The 24,381-nt window shown below is 38.9% G+C and overlaps 1 long non-coding RNA gene across 1 annotated transcript; it reads right to left on the reverse strand.

Annotated features, from left to right (window-relative positions):
* Positions 1-1,543: 1,543 nt before the first annotated feature.
* Positions 1,544-21,316, reverse strand: LOC117201644 (uncharacterized). Its single transcript, XR_007474470.1, has 3 exons — positions 21,236-21,316; positions 11,504-11,730; positions 1,544-8,759 (listed from the first exon to the last, which is right to left on the reverse strand). It is a non-coding gene; the product is annotated as an uncharacterized LOC117201644 (long non-coding RNA).
* Positions 21,317-24,381: the final 3,065 nt, after the last annotated feature.

Consider the following 24,381-nt stretch of genomic DNA (forward strand, 5'->3'; position numbering starts at 1 on the left):
TGGAATTGCAAGACCGCTGTTTGTATCTGAATAAATGTGGAAGTTGCCAGAAGTGTTTAAAAGGGCCAGTGTCATACAGGCTTCAAAAAAGGAATAGATGGGTTTAGAAAATGACAGATCAGGAATAGGTTTTCTGTCTTCAGAAATATTAGAGAAAAAATTTAGCAAAGATTTGTGTGACCTTAGAAAATAACCAAAGGAAGAAAGCCCTACTCATTAAGAATCAGTATGAACAGTCCATCCACCTGCACCTCCACTCTGCCTTTCATCTCCAGCTCACCTGCTGCTCCTCTGCATCCCCCACTTCTCTGAATGGACCATCATCCTCCATTTCTAGGCTCAAAGCCAGGCCTTCCTTAGCTTCTCCTTGTCCATATTCAGATCAAATCACTTCGAAGACACTTTGAGAGTTATATGATCCAGGGTCTTAGAGGACATTTTTTAGAATGTTTTAGGACAATTTTCTATTCTCTCTGTGAAAACCTTAAAGGCAACAATTTCTACATTTCACAAATTTTACTACGGGCATTTGAAAATGCTACTGTTATGCTAATTTTTTTCATGACCATTTGAAGCCTTCTTGGGTTTAGTTAAAAATCAACTTTTATTTTTCCTTTTGATTCTTTATGAACCTAAGAGAACAAGTAATCAACATTTCCCTCGTAAGAATCCTTTTTTTAAGGATGCCGTCTACTAGGGTGCTCTTTTCTACTCCTTCCTTAACCTTCTGTGATCTTGCTCCTGTTCCCATCATTCTGATAAAACTGCTTTCTCAGCACTCACTTCACTTATGACTTCATTATTGCCAAATTTGGTACATTTTCAATCTTAATTTTTACTTTGACTTTTCTGTAATATTTGACACATTCTTGAAGTAATCATTAGCAAGTGCTTATCCTAGACTATTAACCTCAAATTATAACCTCTATGCAGGGGGGGACTACCTCTGTTTTTTTCATCAATGTACACCCAGTTTCTTATTTTAACATGTGGCAAGGTCTGAGTAATAATTGTTTAACAAATAAATTACATTCTTGACACTCACTTAAGTTCTAGTACTTCTGTACTTTTCAGTTGAACAACTCGCCATTGCGTTGAGTATACATATTACAATTTAATTAATGAATACTTGTCCCTTTCCAACCCAGTTTCTCTTCCTCAATTTATCATCTTATCCAATGACATAATCACACAGTCTATAAAATTTAAGACTAGTATTTAATTCATGACACAGAAACTTTTCCTTCGCCAACAGTCTTTCATTCACCAGATCTTGCTGATATTTTACTATGTTCCCCTCCTTTCTAGTTTTATGGACATTTTAGACCACTGGTTTCTATTCTACTAATCTACAAGGATGAAATCTATCCATTTATGAATAAACTAAAATTAAAGAAAATACAAATGAATCAGACAAAATTTTTACCACTTTTTATTTTGAACTGTAGAATAAGATAATCAAAATAAAACCAGAAAAAACAAAACCAAAAACAATCATCTATCTACCTTTGTCAATTTCTTTTTTTAATTTAATCTTGGGTTTTTTAGATTTTTAAAAAAATTTTTAGTTTGTATTGGAGTATAGTTGATTAACAATGTTGTATTAGTTTCAGGTGTATAGCAAAGTGATTCAGTTATACATATACACATATCTATTCCTTTTCAAGAATTTGATAGAATTTGAAAAAATCTCATGTTGAAAACCCTAAGCCAATTTGACCTTTCACAGTTGCAGGTCCTTTGATAAATGTCGGTAGCCTGTGATAATTGGAAGCAAGTAGGGAGTATGTGCCCCCTTGCCCACACCCTTACCTCCTGTTATGATGTTATAAATCCAAAGTCTAAGGATAAACTTGCTATGAATGCAAACATTTATTAGTAAACAGCCCCCCAAACAATCATAAGGCCAGTTCCAGGAGGTGGGCAAAGCCCTCTGCTTTCTGGCTTTTCAAGAATTCCAATAAGCACTTGGCAACAAAGGTTACTCCAAGGCGGAAGCAACATGATGCTTCTGGCAGGACTAGTGGACCTTTTCTTGTTCATCCTCTCTTCGGTGGAAGGAGCCAAAACCAGTTTTCTCTAAAGGTACTAGGTTGCTGAACTTGCTATTCTTATATTTTTTTCATGCAAAGATGTAGATACCTACACAATCTTCCCAGGCAATGACATGTCTTGAATACTTCTCAGTTGACCAATTATTTCTAATATCCTTTAATTAACAAGGCTTCTCATTCAGTCATTCATATTTAAAACAGTTGCCCTAGACTCCTCTGTGTTGTGGATTCCTGATTGCCAAGAGCAAACTATGCACCTTGTTGTGTCGATTCTGAATTAGGGTACTTCATATGCTAACAACTTATACAGATCCTCAGCTAGGGTACAGATTAAAGAAAACTTATACATCTATACATACTGTATATACTGAACTATTTTAAAGAGAAACAATAGACCATCATGTTCTAAAAGAGTTTTAAAAATGTTATAATTAGGATTGCCATATTATTTATTAAAACCAGGATATTTAAAAAAACAGCAACAAATAGTAACTTGTAAGATCTCAGGGAAATTGTGTCTGGTCACTCTACATACAAAGGATAGTTCTTTAAATAGCATTATATATGTAGTAGTATCTCATTTGATAAATTTTATTAATTTGGTTGTTTGTTTTCTTATTATTGAGTTGTAAGAGTTCTCTCTATAGTCTCAATTTAAGTCCTTTTTGAGCTATATCTACTATAAATGTTTTCTTCTGGTCTATGATTTGTATTATCCTTGTCTTAACAGTGTCTTTCTAAAAGGAGAAGTTTTTCATTGTGATGATGACCAATTTATCATTTTTTTTATTTTATAGTAATTATTTTGTGTCCCAAGAAATCTGTGCCTACTCCAAAATTATGAAGATTTTATCCTATGTTTCTTTTTAAAAGTTTTATGGTTTCAGCTTTCACATTGAGGTCTGTGGTCTATTCTAGTTAGTTTTGTGAAGGCATGAGATAAGGGCCAAATATTTTTTCTCATGTGAATTAGTAGTTGTTCCAGCTTAATTTGTTGAAAAGACCTATTCTTTTCTCCATTAAATTACCTTGGCAACTTTGTTAAAATCAATATAAGTATCAATTTATTTTGGTACTCTCTACTCTGATCCATTGAGCTATACTTTATCTTACACCAATACCATACTGTTTTGATTACTGTAACTTTATTATAAATCATAAAATTAGAAGTGTAAATCCTCCAATATGTTCCTTTTCTCTTTAAAAATTGTTTAAGCTATTTGAGGTCCTTCCAGTTGATTCTACAAAAACAAAAAACAAAAAAACCCTGAAATTATATTGAATCTAAGGATTAATTTGGAGAAACTGTACCTTAATAATATAATCTCCCAATGTCTAACCACAGCTTGCCACTTCTTTAGGATTTCTTTAACTCCTCTCAGCAGTGTTTTATAGTTTTCAGTGTAGAGTTCTTATACTTCTTTCTTAATTTATCATTGAGAATTGTATGTTTTTGACTCTATTGTACATGGAATTATTGTATGCATTTAATTTTTTATTTGTTGATAGGATACAGAAAAACTGGCTTTTGTTTATTGACCATATATGCTGTGACCTTGCAAAATTCAGTTATTAGTTACAATAGCCCTTATGCAGATTTTCTACATACATGATCATGCTATATATAAATAATGAGAGTTGTATTACTTTCTTTCCAGTCTGAAAGCTTTTTCTTTTTCTTGTCTTACTGTTCAAGGGCATCCAGTGCAATGTTAAATAGCAGTTGTGAGGGACAGCATTCTTATTTTTCTTAATATTAGAGTTTCATCTTTAAATATGGGTTGTCTCTTGATTTTTATAGACACTCCTTATGAGGTTGATGTAATTCCTTTCTTTATCTAGTTTACCAAGAGATATTATCTTAAATGGATGTTAAATTTTGTCAAATGCCCCTATATCCATTGAGATGGTTGTTTCCTGTTCATTCTGTTAAATGTAAAGAATTACATTAATTTGTGTTTGTTTTTATTTATTCATTTATATTTTGCCTTTATTCTGATAAGGTGATAAAATACATTAATTATTGATGTATTTTTTTTTTTTTTTTTTGCGGTACGCGGGCCTCTCACTGTTGTGGCCTCTCCCGTTGCGGAGCACAGGCTCCGGACTGCAGGCTCAGTGGCTATGGCTCACGAGCCCAGCTGCTCCATGGCATGTGGGATCTTCCCGGACCGGGGCACGAACCCACGTCCCCTGCATTGGCAGGTGGACCCTCAACCACTGCGCCACCAGGGAAGCCCTATTTTTTTAATGTTAATATTGCATTAATGGGATAAATTCCATCTGGTCTTGATACCATAAATTGTATTGCTAATATTTTATTAAGGATTTATGCAACTGTGTTCAGGAAGGATGTTGACCTCTAATTTTCTTTTCTTTTAATATATTTCTCTGGTTTTAATACTGGGATATATAGGGTTGAGAAATGTTTCCTTCTCCTCTACTCTCTGAAAGGGTTGCAGAAAGATTTGTAAAATTTATTACTTAAATGTTTGATAAATTCACCAGTGATTCCACCCTGGACCAGAAGTTATTTTTGAGAGGGTTTATATTATGAATTCAATTTTTTTTCTTAGGTATGAAGCTAGTCAGAATTTTTAATCTTCCAGTTTTGGTAATTTGTATCTTTCAAGAAATCCATTTATTTTATCTAAGTTGTCAAATTTATTGGCATAAATTTGGTCATAAAATCTCTTATCTTTACATGTCCATAGTATCTGTAGTGATGTCCTATCTTTTATTCCTGATATGGGAAGCGACATATGTTAGAACACTTGATATTGTTCCAGAGCCTACCAATACTCTATTAGTTATATTTTCCAGTTTTTTCCCCACCCCACTTCAGTTTGGATAATTTCTATTATAAAGTCTTTAAGTTAACTGATCTTTTCTTTTGAAATGTCTAATTTCCTAGTAATCCCATCCAGAATATTTTTTACTTCAGATTTTTTTTTCAGCTCTAAAAGTTTCATTTGGTTATTTTAAATCTTTCATTTTCCTCCTAATTATGTTAAATTTCTTTTAAATCCTTGAAATATATAAACATTCCTTTCATTATACTTGGGTCTGTTTCTAGTGACTGATTTTTCTCACATGTCTAGCAGTTTTGGATTAGATGGTTGACATTATGAATGTTATATTGTTGAAGATCTGTATGTTATTCTCTTTTAAAGATCTAGATAGGTTTTGTTTGTTTGGTAGGCATGTAACTTATTGTGGGTCACCCAAATTTTTTGAGGCTTATTTTTAAGCTCTATTAGGAAGGTTCTATAGTAGTCTGTAAAGATAGTTTAGCCCTATTAGGTTTACCTTTTTAAAACCTCTATTTAGTATTTGGCCACAGACTCAAGAGTTTCCTCCATGTGATTTTGGAATTTCCTTTTTATGTACTGCTTTCCTTTCTGGTGCTCTGCCTTTTAAATGCCAGCCATGTTGGCCTCCCCACACACTCATTACTCTGCTATATGCAACGTGCTCTGCTTAGATCATGCTTCCTTGCATTGCACTGGAAAGTGCCTCCAGCCAGAAAGCCAGGGTAATATTAGGGCTTGTTTTTCCTCCCATGTTAGTAATCACACATTTGGGCTGCTTGTTGTTCAATGCCTGTAAACAATTGTTTCATATCGTTGACCTGAAACAATTAGACTGTCAGATATTTTTCCAGCAAAGATGGCTTTATTCGAGATCAGCAGAGAATTGCAATTTGGGATCTGCAAACATGGTGAGCCACCTGCAAGCCCCCACACGACAAGGTTAAGGAGATTGATTTTGTAGAGAGAAAAAGGAAGTCGGGAGGGCTATAGTAAACAAGTAGTCCATGGATTTTCATTGGCTGAGTTTTTGCAAGTAAGGAGTCTTTCTTCTTCCTGTTAGGCTCTGCTCTTGTCACAGAGTGTGAGAGCTTCCCCTTCTGGTCTCCCAACTCTAATTGACATTTCTGTTTATTAATTTTTTAGAATATTTAGTCCAGTTTTCCAATCATTTCCTACCAGGCAAATCTGGTAACAGTTGCTCCATCATGACTAGAGGTGAAAGTTAAAATTATCTTTTAGAAATACATACTTTTAATGACACTATTATGAGGGAAATAAAATAATTTATAAATCTGTACGTTCATTTGATAATAGTTTATTAATATGTACTCAAGAAGCATGTATATAAAAAATAATGATTGTGGGGATTGGTAGTGAAATTTTTGTTGTCTTTAGTTTTATTTTGCAACTTTTCAATAGCCAATATGCCTTTATTTTTCAATTAGAAAGATGTTTTTTTTATGGAAATGTAGTTGATTTACAGTTTTTTTAGGTATACAGCAAAGTGATTCAGTTATATATAATTTTTCAGATTCTTTTCCATTATAGGTTATTACAAGATGTGGAATATAGTTCCCTGTGGTATACAGTAGGTCCTTGTTGTTTATCTGTTTTATACATGGTAGTTTGTATCTGTTAATCCCAAATTCCTAGTTTATTCCTCCCCCCCTTTCCATTTTGGTAGCCTTAAGTTTGTTTTCTATGTCTGTGAGTCTATTTCTGTTTTGTAAATAAGTTCATTTGTCTCATTATTTTAGATTCCACATATAAGTGATACCCTATGATATTTGTCTTTCTCTAACTTACTTCACTTAGTATGACAATCTCTAGAAAAATGTTATTTTAAAAGTTCTGTTTGATATAGAATATGGTATGGTCTTTCTGTATCATCCACTTTTTAGTAAGCATTATTGACATGACGTTAAATAAATAAACAGATGCTTATGAATTTCAATTATTAAATTTAGGGAGTCTTTCTCTACACGCCACATTTGAAAAGTTGGGTCATTGTTAATTTAAGACTTAATAATGGTCATGGACTTCAGAGTTGACAGGAACTTCAAAAGCGTCTGGTTCAATCTCTGTAAGTAACTGATGTTTTATGAAGTAAAGTGATTTCGTGGAGGTTTGATAGTTAGTTAATAGCAGAATCAGGGCTAATTTCCATTGTAGGGTTTTTTGATACTACTCCAAGCTGCGTACTTCTTTGTAGAGGTCTGGAGGTAACTTATAGGTTAATAGGCCATTACTAAATTAAAGATTTAGGGGTTCATTAGAATTAAGTAAGGAAGCAGGACTAGATGCTACTAGCTATCTACGATTGTAAAACTGGGCAGAAAATTAAGATTTCTGTTGTTGAGACAAAATTGAAAACACTTCCAGCTAGAATAAGCATGCATTTTTATATTTATAGAGGCACACTTTGGGGGAGTATTTATCATAAATAGGGTTTTACTGTGTGAAAATGCACTCATATATATATTTATAACACATTAAATGACTCATTTGTAATTAACAGTATCAGTTTAACACATTTATGTGCAAATGTCATGGAAAGAGTACTTCTAAGTAAGTTAAACATCTGCAATATCGTTTGTATTAATAATTTGCTGAGGAAACCTTATCTTCAAATAGCATAAAATAGTAAGCTCTCGTTCAGCTCAGATCAAAATAAGACAAATTCTATATCAATTTATTCAGAATAAATGAGCTTTTTTTTAAGGGTAGTAGTGATTCATATTCTGGTGTACCCTTAATTCTCTGTGTAAGTCCCTCTTGTAGCTTCCACACTAAACTCAGCCAAATCAGGCAAAAGTGGGCAAAGGTAGCCCATTTGGGTCAATCACATTTTCACTCCACCGGCATTTCCACTTCATCAAGAATGCCACAGAATTCTTTTTCTTTTAAATTTATTTATTTATTTTTGGCTGCATTGGGTCTTTGTTGCTGCGTGCAGGCTTTCTCTAGTTGCAATGAGCGGGGGCTACTATTCGTTGCGGTGCGCGGGCTTCTCTTTGCGGTAGCTTCTCTTGTTGCAGAGCACAGGCTCTCGGTACGCGGGCTTCAGTAGTTGCAGCACGTGGGCTCAGTAGTTGTGGCTCACAAGTTCTAGAGCGCAGGCTCAGTATTTGTGGCGCACAGGCTTAGTTGCTCCGTGGCATGTGGGATCTTCCCAGACCAGCGCTCAAACCCGTGTCCCCTGCATTGGCAGGCGGATTCTTAACCACTGCACCACCAAGGAAGTCCCAGAATTCTTGATGAAAGGAGGTAATAATTAGAATTGATTATTCATCTCATCTCAAGATGCAATCAGGATTAATCCTATTATTCTCTTCATCCAAAATTATTTTAATCTTCACAAGAAGCCCAAGATTCAGTCTCATCCTCAGACCCCTCCATTGTGCCTATGAGACACATTACTTTTCACGGGTAAAATCCCTATATGCTCATCACGATGGGTCTGTGAAAGTATCTTTACCTTCTTCTACTAGAGCGTGGATACTCCCTGAGGATACTGATTCCACAGAAAATGATTCCTTTCCTTTCACACTCACATACAGTTGAGTTGGGGGAAGGGAGTTAGTGTTCTTATTCTTAGTCGCTGCTTCTGGAAGGTTGCTTCTTCCTTTTTCCGCAAAATGCCCAGAGACTTTGAGTTTTCGTCATCTACTCCAGCCAGATTGTGCAGGGGCACAGGAGTGCCTGCACAGTAACTTCCAATCTGACGGGAACACCGGACCTCTTCTTGCTAAGCCAGAAGCCCTGGCTCAGGGATGCATCCTGTTGAGTGAGGTTCCTGTTTCTAAGGGGTTCAAAGGAACCATTCACTTCCAAGTTGACCTTCTGCATGGCAGTGTCTGTTCAGAAGGGGTGCTGGGGTGTTTGTTTTTTTCTAAACAAAGAAAAAGAAAAACAAAAGCGTCGTATGGGCTGGTGGTTCTGGCTTGTCATGCACAGATGTCTGGGTCCCTCCCCCACTCTCCTCAAATCTTTTACGATCTGATTTATGGCTGCTCTCTCCAAAACTACCACTATCATAACCTTGGTGACTCTTCACCTCAGATTTTTCCTTCTGTGCTTATGATCCAACATCTGCACTGGTTCCACAATCACCAGGCATTCCCCTCTCTGACTTCTACTGCCTGCGCTTCAAGCACATTCACTCCAGTATCTAAACTCCAAACACGTTTGACTCTGCTGGGATTTCCAGGCCATTGACCATTCTTTACCTTATATTTTCTCTTCCTTCCTTACTCAGTTTAGATTCCGTGATCCGTCATAGAAATCACTCCTTAAAGCACATCTCTGATTATCTTACCCCTGTCTCTCTTTGTCCTACTTTCTGGTTGAAACGCCAACCCTGGCTAAAATTCAACTCTCTGTTTGTTCTTCACCTTCAGCCGAACAATTGAATATAACTGAAGAAAAACAAACTATGAGACTGATTAGTCTCACTTTCATATGATGACCACAAACCCTACAGAGGCCTTAGGGTTAATCGTGATCCTACTGCATTTTCTTAGTCCAGAGATTGGCCCTCTTCTAGGTGACTCCTTCCCATTATCTCCAACCAAGCAACACCTCATCATATCTTCACATGTTCCACTTCTTATTTCAGGACAAAACAGAAGCAATCTGATAAATTCATACACGTTCCCACCAATAAATATGTAATAAATATGTACACAGTTTACTCTTTACCTGCCTTTTCCCCCACACTTAACATTTAATGAACATCCAATGCTATGCTGGGCATCAGTGATACAAAAGTAAAAAAAACAGTAAAAATTTATAAACAGTCTATAGTAGAGAAAAAGAGAAAACTGACATCTATTGAAATAAATGCAACTTGTGATTCATTCTAACAGTGAGACAAGGCACTTGGAAAGCCTAAGGAAAGAGATAACTAACTTAGCCTGAGGAAGGAAGGATCCTAAGAGGAACAAACATTTGGCAAAGGGCAGTTGATGAAGATGGTTATAGAATATAAAATCAGAGAAAACGGGATATAAAAAGGCATTCTACGTGCTTGTAAGGTTGATAGGGTCTCATGATATTTACCATAGTTGAGTCCAACTTTTCCACTTGTGTACTAGATCTTATCCCTTCACCTACTAAAGGGCTTTACAGATACAATTACCTCCATTTATCCTATATCATCCATTTTCCCCGATACACTGGATAATTCTCACAGGAACACAAAAATGTGATACATCTTATTTTAAACCCTTTAATATTACCGTGAGGCTGGGTGAAGGGAACACGGGATCTCTGCAATACTTTCGCAGCATCTTAGGCATCAACTGTCATTTCAAGATTGAAACTTAAAAATAATCTTTCGCTTGACCCAAATCTATGTCTAGCGGCACCTTATTTATCTACTCCTTTTATAGTAAATCTCCTATAAAGAACTGTGCATACTTACTGTTTCCACTGCTCCTTCAATTCTCCTGAACACACTCCAATGACTTTGGTCCCCACTACTCTGTTGAAACTGACTGTTAGTGTCTTCAATGGCCACGTTATTGCCAAAGTCAATCCATAATTCTCAGTCCTTATCCTATCCTGCCTTCCAGCCTCGTGTGACACAGCTGACCACCACCTACAAACTCTGACATACTTTGGCTACCTGGACTTCAGAGATAGAGGAGCAACACTTTTTCTTTTTCTCCATCCTCTTCTCTTCGACTAATTTTGACTAAACTTTGAAGTGCCCAGGCCTCAATCCTCGGATCCCTTTCTCTCTCTCTCTCCCTTTCTCTCTTTCTCTCCCTTTCCCTCCCTCTCTCCCTCCCCCTCCCTCCCTCTCTCCCCACTCCCTCCCTCTCTCTCTCTCTCTCTCTCTCTCTCTCTCTAATCTCACCCATTTTCTTGACTTCCAGATTCACATCCCCAGTGTCACATTCTCCCCTACACTGCTGACTCTCATTTTTACCACCTACTCCACACTTCCTCCTGTATGTCAAATAGACACCTCACAGTAAACATGTTGATAGGACTCAGGACATGCTACCCCAAATAGGGCATCTTGACATATTAAATACCTTGAACCGCAGGAATTTTCTAAAAGGCAGAAGCAGGAAGGGCACTCTGACCTGTTCCCCCCTCTCCTCTTCTCTGAAACAGGTCATGAAACTCCTACGTGAAAGATACCGTCCCTGTGTCTGGAAGAGGGAACACATTCTTATCACCAGAGACAGGGAATCGCGGGCTGAAAAATCTTGCTTTCACAAGATTAGCAAACCTTGTTAAACTAACCTTCATCTTCCTAGCTACCACTTCACCACTTACTACCCCTCAACCAAATGCCTTAGTCTCGTCAATTCTTCACAAATGGATTGTTTGTTTGGAAGGTATAAAAACTTCCTGCTGTGGTCACTTCTTCAGGTCTTCATTGTCTTGTGAAAACTCCCATATACATAAAAATGTAATACAATGTACATGTTTTTCTCCTGTGAATCTGTCTTTGTCAGTTTAATTTTCAGACCCAACCCAGACGCTTAGAGGGTCAAGGAAAGCTTTTCCTCCCCAACAATGTCTAGAGCAGAGCTCTTGATTCATCTGCTCCCTTCCTTACACCCCCAAACTAGCTCTTCCCTCACTGTTCTCTACATAGGATGGAGCAGGGCCACTTACCAAGTTTGTCAAGCCCCAAATCCCAAAGGAGTCTTTACTTCAGATGTACATCTCACCATCCATTCCATTCCATTAGGAAATCCTTTGTTCTCTGTCTTCTAGATGAATCCAGAATCAGCCCACTTCTCACAGCCTGGGTCTAAGCCCTCAGCAGCTCTCTCCTGCACTGTCGCAGTAGCCTCCTAGCCAGTGGTCCCGCGGTCACCGCTGCTCCCATACAGGCTTTTCTACACAGTGTTCAGAGTGATACTTTAAACACTAAAGTCATGTCAATCATGATTTAATATCATATCAATCTTACGTTCCAAAACCTTCTAATGAAATCCCATGACACTTAGAATAAAATCCAAAACCTTTGTCATAGACTAAAAATACCTGCATAAAAGACTTTTCAGACCTAGTTAGCTGCCATCCCCCTTCTTTACCTACACTGCCTCAGTACTGTTGCTTAAACACAGTGGGTACCATTTTGCCTCAGAACCTTTGCATTTATTGTTTCCTCTGCATGGAATGGTCCCTCCAGCCCTAATATCTGCATCATCTGTTTCACACATCCTTTTAGATCTTTGCCCAAATATAACCTTATTTGAGGTGGTCAGACCTTTTGGAACTGCTCTCTGTAAAAGACAATATCCTCCCAATCTAGGGTCCCTCTCTCTCTACTTTGCTTTATTTCCTTCAGATCACTGATCACAACCTAATATTTTCTCTATTTATTTGTTACTTTATTGTCTTCATCCTCTATTAGAAAGTAAGCTGAATGGGGAATTTTTCTCTTCTGTTCACTGTACTAAAACTAATGCCTAGGCAGTGCTTAGCGTATAGTAGGTGCTCAAGGAGTATTTTTGGATGACTGATTCACTAATTGAATGAATGAATGAACTTTAAGGCCCAGCTCTACCAGGACACAGTTTACTCTTTACCTGCCTTTTCCGCCACACTTAACATTTAATGAACATCCAAATGCTATGCTGGGCATCAGTGATACAAAAGTAAAAAAAAACAGTAAAAATTTATAAACAGTCTATAGTAGAGAAAATTGACATCTATTGAAATAAATGCAACTTGTGATTCATTCTCACAGTGAGACAAGGTACTTGGAAAGCCTAAGGAAAGAGATAACTAACTTAGCCTGAGGAAGGAAGGATCCTAAGAGGAACAAACATTTGGCAAAGGGCAGTTGATGAAGATGATTATAGGATATAAAATCAGAGAAAACAGGATATAAAAAGCCATTCTACGTGCTTGTAAGGTTGATAGGGTCTCATGATATTTACCATAGTTGGAGAAATAAAGTAAAATCAGTGCTGAAATCTAAGCAGCCAAATATAATTTGGTCTTTGGCCGATTTCTATCCTTTTATTCCTTCTTCATCTTTCTGCTTGTTATTTGCAGAGACTCGTTTTCAAGAGACCTAATTTGGGAAAATTGATTTTCAGAGTCAGAAAATTTCAAGGTCATTTGGAATAAAGACCTAAGAGACATATATATTTAGGATTCCCTTTACCTATAAGTATCTAAATACTGACTTTTTTTAGATGTCTGTGCTTCCTTAGGGTACCTCACTCTATGCTTTGTGTTTTTTTCATTTTTAATTGAAGTGTAGTTGATTTACAACATTATATTAGTTTCAGCTATACAGCATAGTGATTCAATATTTTTATAGATTATACTCCATTTAAAGTTATTACAAAATAATGACTGTATTTCCCTGTGCTGTACAATATAGTCTTGTTGTTTATTTTGTACACAGTACCTTGTATCTCTTAATCTCTTACCCCTATTTGCCCATCCCCTCCTCCCTCTCCTCCCTGGTATCAACTAGTTTGTTTTCTTTATGTATCATTTTGTTATATACATTTGTTTGTTTTATTTTTTAGTTTCCATATGTAAGTGATGAAACAATATGTGTCTTCCTCTGACTTATTTCACTAAGCATAATACTCTCTGGGTCCATCAACGTTGTTGCAAAGGTCAAAATTTCTTCTGCCGTATAACAAAGTGAATCAGCTTTACATAAACATATTTCCCCATATCCGCTCCCTCTTACGTCTCCCTCCCACCCCCCCATCCCACCCCTCTAGGTGGTCACAAAGCACCAGCTGATCTCCCCATGCAATACAGCTGCTTCCCACTAGCTATGACTAATATTCCATTGTGTGTGCACGTGTGTGTGTGTGTGTGTGTGTGCGCGCGCGCGCACCACATCTCCCTCATCCATTCATCTGTTAATGGACACTTGGGTTGCTTCCATATTTTGGCTATTGTAAACAATGCTGCTATGAACATTGGGGTGCATGTATGTTTTTGAATTAGTGTTTTTGTTTTTGGATATATACCCAGGAGTGGGATTGCTGGATCATATATATGCTAAAAATAAGGTGTTCTATAAAATATAAAGCTCTCTTAAAATTTTAATACTTAGCATGACACATAGTTAAAACAGTAATATTTAGTGAAGTGTGACAATATTCGGAAATATGAACCAAGGTTTTATACCTGTGTTTCCTTTTACTACTTAACCTTTCTCCAATTTGAGTACTCAGGCCATTAAGCTCTCAATGCCTTAGGGAAGAGATTTAATATAATACAAGTGGAGGGAAAAAGAGCCATCTCTACCTTTTTATTGCCGAAAGCAAAAGCCTCCAGGGGAGGTGTGGCCCAAACAACAGATTCAAAACACCTCTGAAAAACTCAGAGGAGGGTTCCCTGTCTAGAGACAAATTTTGCTTCTCCCAGATTGGTGTGGGAAGCTCGTTAGAAGGAAGCCAGGAGAGAGTAAACTGCTGGATTTGTGAGAAACTGCTCTCTCCATTTGGTGCGAGTCCAACACCCATTGCAGAAATGCAGAATCCTAGGTAGTTTTGCAGAGCCAACAGGAGCAGAAACTATGCCCCTACAGCCTGCTACAAAAGACAGAGCAAGGGCAGTCATACACACGCTCAAGGGTGACCTACAAGTTAATAGGGTGTTAATTCCACAGAATTCCCATGGCTAGTGTTATCTGGGAGCAAGAAAATGATGCTTATGCACTAAGGAGAGGCACCAAAATGGCAAGGGCAAAAGCCCACCAGGCCTTGAGGTTAGGAATGAGGGACAATGCAAGTCAGCCTTACAGCCTTAAAAGGGACAATACGAGTCCTGGATGAAGGACCAGAGGGCATGAGGATGTGACAGTGGATACATAATACAGTGGATAAGCAATTTTAAAACCAGTGAACAGATCAGACCTCCCCCACCCTCAACCTTTGATCTCCTCTTAAAGAACTAGAACCAAAATGAAAACTGAGGACAACTGAGGTTAAAAATAGAAAGTGAATTCAGTGACAGAGAAGGAAAGGAAGTTCTACTTCGTATGCCTTTGAGTTGTGGGCTAAGAATTGGACTTGCGACATTTGTTTTCACACACACATACTGCCATAAGCAAATGTCTAAACGTTTACAAGTCGTGTCTGTTTGTTACAAATCCAAACATACAATCGTCTCTTACTTTGGGAATTGAGCACAAAGGATAGTAGGGATTTCCTCAACTTGGCTCATTCATTATCTTTTTAAATCTACATGTTCTTAGTGATATTTGAGAAACAGTCAATGTTTTTTGACGGAGAAACTCACAAGAGTGGATACAGGAATGCAAAGGGCCTCCGAATGTTTTCCTCTTAAATGAGTTTTAGGCATTTAATTTATGTAAAAATGGTATGAGATCAACTGAGAAGACAGGTCTAAGTTGCCATCATGAAAACAAAGTTTTTAAGTTCCCAGAGCTAAGATCCTACTTAAAATACAGACCATCGAAGATTGAAAGCATTTGTCAGGCTTTAGGAGAAACATATTTGAGTGTTAGAAGAGCTTTAGCATATTCTTATTACTAACAATGCAGCATTTGAATGCTGATCTCAGAGAAGCCATCCACTTGGCAAACAAATCAGCAACTCCCGTCTCCAGAGCAGCTGAGATGAGTGTCAATTCCCTGACGAGGCAGATTAATTTCCCGTGAACAGGTCATTAAAGCCAGCTCTGTATGCAACACGCAATGTCTCGGCAATCAAAGATCTGTGGCGTCCCGAATATGCAAGGGCAGCAGCTAAGATACAATTTACTCCTTACTGAAGGAAAAGTGATCACCCAGGCACAAAATCCTGTGGAAAAGAAAACATGCAGGATGGGGCCACCTGAGGTTTTGAGTCACTTGCTTTTATCGTATTTCTCGGGACTCGGCTGCTGTGTTTTGTATTTCCCTTGAGATTAGCTGTGACGGACCACTGGGGAGATTTGGAAGGTGTCCTCTAAGTATTTATGCAGAAAAGTATGGAAATGTCAAAAGAGTCAAATGGGTTTTATATGCTTCTTGCGTGTTCTCATATAGTGCCTTAATTTAAAATAGCATCTACTGCACAGTATGCAATGTATTAACCAGCTGGAATCTATGGTCCTTGAGATTGAGAGAAAAGAGGCAGCCACATGAAAATCGAGAATAATAGAAGCCTAGTGTGTTGCCCATCCAACAGAGAGCTGCCTGGGGATACTTTATCAGAGGAGTCCACGGAGCTCTATGACCACAGAGGAAGTCCCCGAAGAAAAGCCACACTGTGGCTCTCACTACATTTTGTGTCTTTCATGCAGAAGATCAAATTTGTTGCTGTGATTCAATGCACTCATTGCTCTGTCATTAGAAAAAGGATTTCGGAGTAGCTCTTATACTTGAACTCTCTAATTCACTGTTATGTGATAATCTATAACTAAGTTAGTGGGAAAAGGAGGGGCTCTAATTTATTGAATACCTGGTATAAGTCAGATCCCTTGCTAAATATTTGCATGTGTTAATTCCTTAAGCATCTGAAGTAGATATTACCTCCTGCTTACAGATAAGGAAAATGGGGTTAAGAATGTTCCTGGTCACAGAACCAAACAAATAACAATGCTGAGTCTCAAAGGCAGGTCTTTTGGACTCCAAAGTCCTTGTTTGTGCTACTGTGCCGCGTTCTCCCTTTTCTTAAAGACAGGGTAGTAGTAAATATAACCTTAACAGTAGAGACACCGAGTTGAGGGGAATATGTATACCTTGGGGTGCAGCGTTAGATGAGCTCCGTGGGAAATCAGACACATGCTCATCTCCCAGGAGCCCCACTGCCAGCATCCCCTGCCTGGTGGGTTGATATCTCTTGTCCAGATTGTTCAGAGGAGCTAATGTTATCCCTTGAGGGGGCCTCACAAGTTACCAGCTGAAAAAGGAACAGAAAACAAATCCACTGAACATTTAAACACAAAACTAACAGAGGAATAGGCATCAGCGGCTCTCTGTAAAAGGAAATTACACCAAACTAGCCTCTGTCAGTTCGTGGAGTAGGTAAATAAAATGCAGATAAGGGAGAACAAGGGGTCCTACTTGGAAATGGATTTGAGGCTTTCAAAAATCTGTCTCCAGTGAGAACCGTTGGGCAATAGAATTACCGTAAGTCCTGCAGCCTATTTTGCCATGCCTAGGGAGCCTTAGCAAAGATGGAAGCCAGTGGAGAAAAGAAAGATACTTTATATCATGGAGAAGTGTGAGTGGTATGGTATCCCAAGGATTAATGCTTGGAAAAACTTTAGTTTTAAAATTTTATGCATAATTGTAAGGCATAAAAGCTCCCCATCGCACACAACAACAGATTCTAATTTGAAATACTAAGATAACAAGCTGGTAAATTTCTCCAAATCATGTGAATGGGCTGGAAGATGAGAGATGAATTCGAAGTAGTCAAGAATTAACTAGCATATATTCAGTCATTCACGTTTTAGGTTTGAGGCCAGACACTAGAAATAAACAAAAGGTTCCAGCAACAAATTAATTCATGACCCTTGGTTTGTAAGTGCAACACTGTGATCTGTGGTGCCAGATAATTTGAATAAAGTGGATAAAAGTTTCTTTCTCTAAAGGGTATAAAGTATAGATACAAACAAAAAACTATAATACAACATGGTAAGTATAAGGACAGATACACACAAAGAATGCTTAGCATAGGGCTTCTCTGCCGTAGTATTACTGGCATTTTACGTTGGATAATTTTTAGTTGCTGGGGAGTGTCCTGTGCATTGTAGACGTTTAGCAGCATCCCTGGCCTCTGCACAACAGATGCCAGGGGCACTGCCTCCCTACCAAAGTTTGACAGCCAAAAATGTCTCCAGACATCGCTAGATGTCACAAAGGAGGGATGTGAAATGGCTCTCCCTTGAGAACCTCTACTGCTTAGCAGTTTGCACAAGGGGCATCTAACTCAGCCCCGAGATGATGGTGGGGGAGGGGGCAATCCAGGGGGAAAGAGAGGGGTTGGAGGCTGGAGGAAGGCTTTTGGTGGTGATGCCTAAGCAAAGGTGTTGAGAGCGAGTAGGTGGTGGCCAGCCAGAGGGAAGACATACCAGATCAGAAGCATTCCTGAAAGCGGAAGGTAAAGAAAACTCCGGTTCCTCAGTTTGGAAATTCAATGTGCTCTACTTTGTTGGACATTTATTGAGTGCCTGCCATATGCCAGGTGCTCAGAAGACAAAAGTTCAAACGAGCTCCCAGCCCAGTTAAGCGATCCCCAGTCTCAACATCTCCCCACACTTGTGTATTGTAATATCGTGATTGTTTGTGGGGTTTGTCTTACACAATTTGTTACTAATACTTCATTTTAAAAAATGTTTGGTAGTGGTTTACTATTACCAATAAGTTATCCCTGGAGTGAAATCATTCTCATTCCCTGGCTTTCTGACATTTGTTTTGAGTGATGGGTAAAGGGGTGGTGTTCAAGGAAGGCTATCTTACTGGGAAACATGGTTCATCCTAAATTTGCCTCATTTATGATACAGCTCAGAGATGATTGCCTGAGTGCTTATTATGAGTTTTGGTGGACAAAAGCCTGAGATCTATTTAAATTAGGGGAGAGAGACAACTAAAACAGAGTGTGATAAAACGGAAATAGACTTGCAGACATATTATAGAAAACAAACTTATGGTTACCAAAGGGGAAAGTTGGGGGGGGAGGGATAAATTAGGAGGTTGGGATTAACAGATACAAACTACTGTATATATAACAGATAAACAACAAGGACCTACTGTATAGCACAGGGAACTGTATTCAATGTCTTGTAATAACCTATACTGCAAAAGCATTCTGAAAAAGAATATATATAACTGAATCACTTTGCTGTACACCTGAAACTAATGCAACATTATAAATCAACTATACTTCAATAAAAATAATAATTAGTTAAAATAGAGTATGGGCAGAAGATCTAAATACACATTTCTTCAAAGGAGGCATACAGATGGCCAATAGGCACATGAAAACATGCTCAGCGTCGCTAATTATTAGAGAAATGCAAATCAAAACTACAATGAGGTACAACCTCACACCGGTCAGAATGGCCATCATTAAGAAGTGTACAAACAATAAATGCCGGAGAGGGTGTGGAGAGAAGGGAACCCTCCTACACTCTTGGGGGGAATGTAAATTGGTACAACCACTATGGAGAACAGTATAGAGTTCCTTAAAAAGCTAAAAATAGAGTGATCCAGCAACCCCACTCCTGGGCATATATCCACAGAAAGCCATAATTTGAAAATATACATGCACCCCTATGTTCACTGAAGGACTGAAGTTCACTGAAGCACTATTTACAGTAGCCAAGACGTGGAAGCAACCTAAATGTCTATCAACAGAGGAATGGATAAACAAGATGTGGTACATATAGACAATGGAATATTACTCAGCCATTAAAAAGAATGAAATAATGTCATTTGCGGCAACATGGATGGACCTAGAGATTATCACACTAAGTGAAGTAAGCCAGACAGAGAAAGACAAATACTATATGATATCACTTATATGTGGAACCTAAAAATGACAGAAATAAACTTATTTACAAACAGAAATAGGGCTTCCCTGGTGGCGCAGTGGTTGAGAGTCTGCCTGGTGATGCAGGGGACACGGGTTTGTGCCCCGGTCCGGGAGGACCCACATGCCACGGAGCAGCTAGGCCCGTGAGCCATGGCCACTGAGCCTGCACATCTGGAGCCTGTGCTCCGCAACAGGAGAGGCCACAGCAGTGAGAGGCCCGCGTACCGCAAAAAAACAAAAAAAAACAGAAATAGACTCACTGACAGAGAAAACAAACTTATGGTTACCAAGGAGGAAAGGGAGTAGGGATAAACTGGGAATTTGGGATTAACATATACACACTAGCATATATAAAATAGATAACCAACAAGGACCTACCATATAGCACAGGGAACTATACTCAATATTTTGTAATAACCTAGAAGGGAAAAGAATCTGAAAAAGAATATATATGTATTATATATATATATACACACTTGTATAACTCAATATCATTTTGCTGTACACCTGAAACTAACACAAAGGTATAAACCAACTATAACAGAAAAAGAACTTATACCCCACTAAAAAAAAAAGTGTGAAACTCACCCACATATTTTCGACAGTTTTTATCTTGTTTTTATCTCTTCTTTTGGTTTCTTTGGTGTCATCTTCTCTAGTTTTCCTTCTTCCCCTTCAACCATTTTCTATCTTAACCTCTCTTGGCATTTTCTGTGGTTCTGGTCTGTTTTCAGCACACGATTTTCTGAGAGCCCACTGTGTGAGGCTACTGTTTTAGGCAGTTCTGGTGTCGTTCAGGGATGCCTGCATTTATGTATCTACATTAGTGGCTCAATAACTTGGGGGTGAGATGGAGACTATGAAAAATGTGTCTATTTAGTTTTGGTGGTGTTGCTGCCCCCCTCACATTCCCTGGGGTGATCTTGCGGCCACACTCAAAACCATGGCAGGAGGGAAGAGCTGCTGATGAGGGGCATATGCCTTAAGCTTCCAGCATATTGGGCAAAACAACAACAACAAAAGAGGTTTAGAATCCTGTTTTGAAATACGCTTCTAGAACAATCATCCAAACCTGTGGCTTCAAATACCACCTACACCTTGCTGACTGACTCTCTGACTCATCCAGATCTTCCTCCCAAGCCCCAGAACCATCTCTACATGTTCTGGGATGTCCCCCAGGTACCACTACAAACTGAGCACATCTGGAAATTCATATATTATTTATTCCCCAAATCTCCTGTCTCCTGCAGTTTCTACATCAGTTAAAGTCACAACCCTCCGTCTAGTACCTCAGCCAGAGGTCTGCTCATCTGACATTCCACCCTCCGTTGTTCCTACTTGTCACTCACCGAGAGCTGAATATTCTATCTTCTTAATATATTTTCTGTCATCCTATCCCCTCTTTCTCCTTCTCATTGACTTATTTTTAAAAACTCCAGACTGCCTTTGCTCTTTTGGTCTTCTACATGGTTCTCATAGAACAGTCAGATCAAGTCACATCCCAGCTTAAAACCTTAAAATTCCATATTTCCCTATAGCTGTAAAATAAATTGATCCTTGCCGCCCAAATCCTCTTACATTTTGTCATTCCTATCATATATCTGTCTGTCTTCAACACCAAGACCACAAACCTAGCCCAAATCACTGTCACATCTTGCCTGGGCAAATAAAGCCTTGCTTTTGTTTTCTCTGTGGTCGTGCTTCTCTCTTCATAATCTGTCCTCCACATGGTGCCCAATGTGATCATTTAAAAATATCATCCCTCTGTAAAACCCTTAATAGCTTCTCTGTGAACTAAAGACAAAATACAGTCTTTAACTTGCCCACAAGTCACTGCATGATACAGCCCCTCCCAGCCACCCAATCTGACCTGCGTTCCCTCTCCAGCTCCTCGGGATACTCCAGCCACAATGCTTCCCTTCAGGTCTGCAAATGTGCCTCTGGTTCCTCCTTTCCCCAGGGTCTTCCCACACACTGTTTTCTCTGCCTAAAATACTCTTCCCTCCACGTTTTCCCCAGCTAAGTCTTACTCATCCTTTGGGTATCATCAGACCAAATAACTTGTGGTTTTTCAAAAATGCTGGGCTATTTATGTCACCATTCCTTGCTATTTTTTTTTTTTTTCATTTGAAATAGTCTTTCTCCCACCCGACATCACATTACTCTGTCCTAAAGAACTTGGTTCATTAGGAGTTTTCTCATTTGGGAACACTTTCTGGAAACCTTAGGCTGATGGATATCCCTCCTCCGTCATCCTGGGGACTGGGACCTAACTCTACCTCGTTTCAATTAAAGTCTCCAGAGACGTTTTTCTATATTGAATTCCTCCTTAGTCGTGAACATATTAACCAGCCACATTCATTCAGTAAATACTCCGGTAAGAACGCAGTGCCGACTTTCCTGGGAATTTAGTTTTAAAAGTTGGAACTTTGCTTTTATTGCTCAAATTTAGTGATTTTTTTTTTCCAGCGACCCATAGCACAAAAATCATAAGGACCACTTGCTTAATTGAACTTATATTTCCATCTCTTTGGAGTAAAATTAGTTTGGATGAATCTGAGTTTTGCTAGACTCTTTTTTTTTTTCTTTTTAAGATTTGAAGAGGGTTCTAGGAGAAGGGGAGAAATTAAGTTTGTTTTGCTTATGTTTATTATTGGTTTTGTTTCGATAACTTCATATTTTCGGGGCTCTCATGCAAAAATCTTTGCTCTCCCTTGTATTTCACTGCCTTTGAGTCTACCAGGAGTCCCTGCTAATCCGTCTTCACAGGGACACAGGGCTTGTTTCTCTTTCTGCACGTGACAGAGGCCCTGGAGCTTTCTGCGGGAACAACTCCTGGGGACAGCATTTCTCCCGGGGAAGGTGGGAATGGTTTTCCTCAGGCAGCCCTACCACATGGTTGGCATTTTCAAACTGCTCCACCTAAACTGACTCAGTGACCCCCTTTACTATCTGCAGTATTCAGTAACAATTATTAGAATGGACTCCAACAAGAATCATACCGGTGAAACATATTCCGATTCATCCTTAGAAGTCATTACAGCTTTGAGCTCTGTCACCCTCTCTCTTTCTCTTTCTTTTCCTTCCTCTTTGGCATCTAATCAATGTATTAGACTTGTATCTATGTCCATTTTTCAACGTTTGCTTTTAGTTCTCTTTAAATATGTTTTCTGTCTCAGTACTTTTGTTTTCTTTCTCAGGAATATCAATTTCTTATACATTGAATCACTTCTGTATATTTTTCACCTGCTGTTATTTTCGCTGCTTCTGTTAAACTTCCTGTTCATTTCCGTTTTACTTCTGTTAAAAATCCCTCATGTCTTCCTGGCTCGGGGCCGTGTCATTTCTCCTTTGTGCTGACGCTAACGTGGCCTTCACGTGTGTGATCACTTTGTTTTCCCCCGATCTCTTGACGGCTCATCTGCACAGATGCTTCTCCACTCAGCCTCTCTGACTCACTGGTTCATGCAAATGTGGCTTCTTTCTCTTGACACTTGCATTCATCATATGAAGCGTGATACTTTCATCAAGAATGTGGTTCCTGCTGTCAATTACCGTTTGGTAATCAGTCGAACAATGTGTTTTGAAATGCACATTCTATCACACCATGGTTGATCCTCTCTTGCAAGTGATAGTTTATTTTCTTTCTTGACAAATTGTTTATAAATTCTCCAGGATGATTATACTGTGAGAAGGAAGCAGAGAAGGTTTTACAGACGAGGAGACATCTACATTTGATTTTGAAAGATTAGGAGTTTTCCGGGACAATAAGGCTGGACACAGGATGGCTAAGCCAATAGAACGTTGTAAACAACCCCGGCACTCACGCTTATCAGACTTTAATGATTCCCCTTGAATCACGGGCCATCTTTGAACTGGTCACGATGTTCTCCATGCCTGAGTCTGGTTTATATGCTGATGCTATTTGGTCCCTGGGATGAGGCCGATCTCACCCCAGATGACATGGACAATAAATGGGAAAGAAATGACTTTATAATAAATAATCAACTAGAAAAAATGGGAATGGATGTTAGGAAGGAAAAAACGATACATATCTAATGTGATCTAACTCCTGACCACTTACCATCCACATGAATTCTTCTTTCAATGTACAGAATTTCAAAAACTTTTCCACCTAATTTTATGCAGTTGTGCCGTCTACAAGAGATTATGTATTCACTCCCTCCCAAGCAGGAGAAAACCGAAGTCATATCCAGGGGCATTGAACTCCAAGTCCAGGAAAACGTTTATCCACCTTCATCACAGTCAGTGTAGTTCCTCAGAGTCTGGGGACCTGCACTGAGATAAAGCTCAGTGCAGCCACTTCCAAAACACCCACCGCCTGGTAGAGGGAAAGCAGGCATATGCAAATAGAAACTCACATTTGCAGTTCACAGCTCCACAGATCATTGCACATTCTGCCACAGCGAGCAAACAAAAGTTGACCAACCTTGCTTCTCATATGTCTTCTTCTTGTTCATTGTTCTCTGTGTCCACGTGAGAGATGGGTACTGAGAAGGTGCTCGTCTGAAGACTGTGCCTCTTTGGGCGCAGATTTGGAAGTCTGAGGAACATCTTAGCATGTTAGGTCTTTGTTTTCTAGGCGCTGTGTTTACCTGGCGGTTTTAGTCAATTTTGATTTGTTTACTCATGTTAACCAAAGTCAGATCTTATCCCATGGCTGTCCTTAAACAATGGCTTGGGATGACCCAACTCTTAAAAACTAGGCTCAGTGCTCTCGGTGCAAACCTCAAGCCCTTAGGTGAATGGCTCCTATGTTAGCCAACATCTCGGGTCAATGGAAAGCCTTCTGGGAAGAAAGACAGTCTATCCTGCTTACGCGCTGAGTCCCAGCAATGACCCTTTATGATGGGGTGACTGTCACCATGGACAGACAGCAGGCATTGGTGAGTAGAGCGTCTGGGCCATCAGGAAGTATCTCCTCCTGAACCCCCTCCCACTTTGTTCCACACTCATCTTTACTCCCATGTCCTTCAGGTTAGGACAGTTTGGCTT

This window comes from Orcinus orca, chromosome 1 (assembly GCF_937001465.1).
Source record: "Orcinus orca chromosome 1, mOrcOrc1.1, whole genome shotgun sequence".
Taxonomy (NCBI): domain Eukaryota; kingdom Metazoa; phylum Chordata; class Mammalia; order Artiodactyla; family Delphinidae; genus Orcinus; species Orcinus orca.